Genomic DNA, 208 nt, shown 5'->3' with positions numbered 1-208 from the left:
GTATGCCAACTCATTGGCAGTGATGTCCTGGAAAGAAGGTGAGGGACAAATGGTGGATGAAGTGGCTGGCCGACTCCAGCAATATGAAGGAAGTCTCTCTTCCTCCTGATGGGCCCGTGTCTCAGCTGTAGAGGAGCTGTCCTGGGAGTTCCAGCAATTCAAAGAGGATATGTCCTTCTCCCAACCTGTATGGGCCTGCATCTCTGCT

This window comes from Haliaeetus leucocephalus, unplaced genomic scaffold (assembly GCF_000737465.1).
Source record: "Haliaeetus leucocephalus isolate CR32 unplaced genomic scaffold, Haliaeetus_leucocephalus-4.0 Scaffold795, whole genome shotgun sequence".
NCBI lineage: Eukaryota > Metazoa > Chordata > Aves > Accipitriformes > Accipitridae > Haliaeetus > Haliaeetus leucocephalus.
Note: the sequence above shows the minus strand (reverse complement) of the source record.